Below are 3,258 nucleotides of genomic sequence, written 5' to 3'. Positions count from 1 at the left end.
AGGATCGACTGACTCGTGTGCAACGGCTGTTCACACGAAACCCTTCTCCACGTCAGTCCTCCAGGGCCTCGCTGGAGTATTTGCTACTACCACCAAGATCTGCACCGACGGCGGCTCCAGGCAGGCTCACGCCCAGACCCTTCTGCGCTCACCGTCGCGACCCTCCTACTCGTCAGGGCTTCGTGACGACTCGAGGGAGACGATTGCCTCGCGAGAGAGCCGCAAACGCGGTCCGACGCGCGCAACGCTCCCGTCGCCGCCCCACTTGCCGCTGACGGCAGAGTATAGGCTCGACGCTTCAGCGCCATCCATTTTCAGGGCTAGTTGCTTCGGCAGGTGAGTTGTTACACACTCCTTAGCGGATTCCGACTTCCATGGCCACCGTCCTGCTGTCTTAAGCAACCAACGCCTTTCATGGTGTCCCATGAGCGTCGAGTTGGGCGCCTTAACTCTGCGTTTGGTTCATCCACAGCGCCAGTTCTGCTTACCAAAAATGGCCCACTTGGCACTCTGATCCGAGATGCTCGTGGCTTCATAATTCAAGAAAGCCAGAGATCTCACCCATTTAAAGTTTGAGAATAGGTTGAGGTCGTTTCGGCCCCAAGGCCTCTAATCATTCGCTTTACCAGATGAGACTCGCGCGCGTTCCGTGCGGAACGGCCGAGTGCCAGCTATCCTGAGGGAAACTTCGGAGGGAACCAGCTACTAGATGGTTCGATTAGTCTTTCGCCCCTATACCCAGTTCCGACGATCGATTTGCACGTCAGAATCGCTACGGACCTCCATCAGGGTTTCCCCTGACTTCGTCCTGACCAGGCATAGTTCACCATCTTTCGGGTCCCCAACGTGTACGCTCTGGGTGCGCCTCTTCTCGCGTTGAGAACGAGACGCCCCGGGAGTGCGAGGCCGCATCGCGACGCGGCCCATCCTCCCTCGGTCGACGGCCAGGGCCGACCTTCACTTTCATTACGCCTTTAGGTCTCGCGACAAGTCCCAATGACTCGCGTACATGTTAGACTCCTTGGTCCGTGTTTCAAGACGGGTCCTAAGAGTACCCAAAGCAGTAGCGTCGCCGACCGGTATCCGTCCCCCGTGAGAGAGACGTTCGCAGGCCTGTCGAAGGTGATCCGTACTTTAACCAACAGCGGGCCAGGACCGGGGACGGCGCAAAGTCCGTAACCTCCGAGTACCGTGGCGCGCGCTTGCGACGGCCTCGACGCACCGTGTAGAAGTGCGGCCTGATACCTTGCGCGTACCGCCGAGCAGCCGGCCGGGCGACCGAGGGTTTGTCGCGTGCCGTTTTACCGGCGACGCGACAGTCACCGCACCCGGGCCGTAGACCGACACCCAGCGGGTCGCGACGTTCTACTTGGGGAGAAGTGCACGACGACGACAGCCGGACATCGGCGCACGGTAGCGTGCCCGCGCGCGAGCCGCGAGGACTCCGCGGGACATCGCCCACCGACGCGAAGCCAGCGCCGCTGACGATGAATCTCCCCGTTCGATCTTTTGGGTTTTCTTAGGTTTACCCCTGAACGGTTTCACGTACTCTTGAACTCTCTCTTCAAAGTTCTTTTCAACTTTCCCTCACGGTACTTGTTCGCTATCGGTCTCGTGGTCGTATTTAGCCTTAGATGGAGTTTACCACCCACTTAGAGCTGCACTCTCAAGCAACCCGACTCTAAGGAGAGATCCTCCCGAGACGCGCACCGGTCGCTACGGGCCTGGCACCCTCTACGGGTAAGTGGCCCCATTCAAGATGGACTTGGACGCGACGCGACGCCTCGGGATAAGCGGATCCTCCCAAACACCACATTTCCCTGCGGCGGAACCGCGGGATTCGGTGCTGGGCTCTTTCCTGTTCGCTCGCCGCTACTGAGGAAATCCTAGTTAGTTTCTTTTCCTCCGCTTAATAATATGCTTAAATTCAGCGGGTAATCTCGCCTGCTCTGAGGTCGTCAGAGTTTTGTAGAGAAACTCTCTACAAAGTGATATAGAGAGATAGAGGGAGTGTGCGGTGGTGGAGTTATTGCGCTAAGTAGTATCATTATTGTTTGTTAACTACTACTATTGTTAGCGGTAACGCACCGACCGATATTGCGCGCGCGGCACAATCTAGTCTTGTTTCGCGGGGACGCGAGAGAGGAGATAGATATATTATAATATCGTTTTGCGCTTCTTTTCTTCCGTCCCTCTAACTTCCACGATTATAATAACACGGCGCGGCGTAATTATGATGCGCGCGCGCGCGTGTATATATATAACGGGCGCGGTATGGAATCGATTCGACGAGTACACGACGACGCGTGCCGGTCACAATCTTCGTTCGAAAATTTCGTGGACTCGGACACGCGGTCGGCTCGCGATTCATCCGCTTTTTTAAGGGTGGATTTCTCTCGCAATTTCTCTCCCTCCGCGTACCGCCGGACGACGACTGTGCGCGCGCCGCGGTTTCCCTTCTCCATATATTTTTACCGTAAGGTATCTCGCGCCGCGAGATAGGAGGCGAAGCCTCGCGTGTAATAAAAGGCGCGGTATCGCGCGAGCGCGCTGGCGCACCGAGAGACCGAGAGAGAGTCGCACAGCGCGACGACGCGATCGGAAGAGACAACGACGCGCTAGAAAGACGGACGCAGCAGAATGTGCTGCTGCGCCGCTTTCTTTTTGCATTTTATTCGCCAACTACGAGATCACTCGTAGAGAGCGAGATCATTCGAGTGTCGCGCGTCGTTCGTCGTCGTTCCTCTCGCTTAAACTTTTCGCATATTCTCTCGTGTGTCGTCGTTGTGTATATCTCCGCCGACAACTCTCTCCATATCATTCGACAGCCTCCGGGCGCCGCTCGCGCGCGCTTCGCTATCCTTTAAACGCTTTGTGCGTACACGCGCGCCTCTCTCCTCCTCTTTATAACTCCTCTCGCTGCACACACCTTCGGTGTCATTTCAGACGACGCCAATCGACGACGGCCTCTCGTCGAACCCGTCGCCAATACATACTGGGAGGGTGACAAAGAGGCTCTAGTCTCTCTCGGGCGAACGTCCAACGATCGCTCGTACGCCGTTTACGCAATGCGACGGGGGCACAGCGACGACAGCCGACGACATTTCGTCGTTTCACGGCTACGCCGTGGCTCGTCAGCTTGCGTAAGGGCGCAAGCAGTTTAGGTTTGTTAAAACGACCCTCAGCAGGCGTGGTCCGGGAATTGTATCCGTGGACCGCAATGTGCGTTCGAAATGTCGATGTTCATGTGTCCTGCAG

General features: G+C 56.9%; 1 non-coding gene and 1 pseudogene across 1 annotated transcript in view; both read right to left on the bottom strand.

The window, feature by feature from the left end:
* On the bottom strand, positions 1 to 1,958 carry LOC145967689 (large subunit ribosomal RNA; annotated as a pseudogene; the record flags this gene model as incomplete).
* A 1,217-nt stretch (positions 1,959 to 3,175) lies between these two features.
* LOC145967691 (5.8S ribosomal RNA) overlaps positions 3,176 to 3,258 on the bottom strand; it is a 154-nt gene continuing 71 nt past the window's right edge. Inside the window, exon 1 of the ribosomal RNA XR_014437492.1 lies at positions 3,176 to 3,258. This exon is cut by the window's right edge and continues 71 nt beyond it. This is a non-coding gene — a ribosomal RNA (5.8S ribosomal RNA).

This window comes from Camponotus vicinus, unplaced genomic scaffold, assembly GCF_025532165.1.
Source record: "Camponotus vicinus isolate PSW18456_S1 unplaced genomic scaffold, iyCamVici1.0 SCAF_22, whole genome shotgun sequence".
Classification (NCBI taxonomy): domain Eukaryota; kingdom Metazoa; phylum Arthropoda; class Insecta; order Hymenoptera; family Formicidae; genus Camponotus; species Camponotus vicinus.
This window is presented reverse-complemented; position numbering and strand designations above follow the sequence as displayed.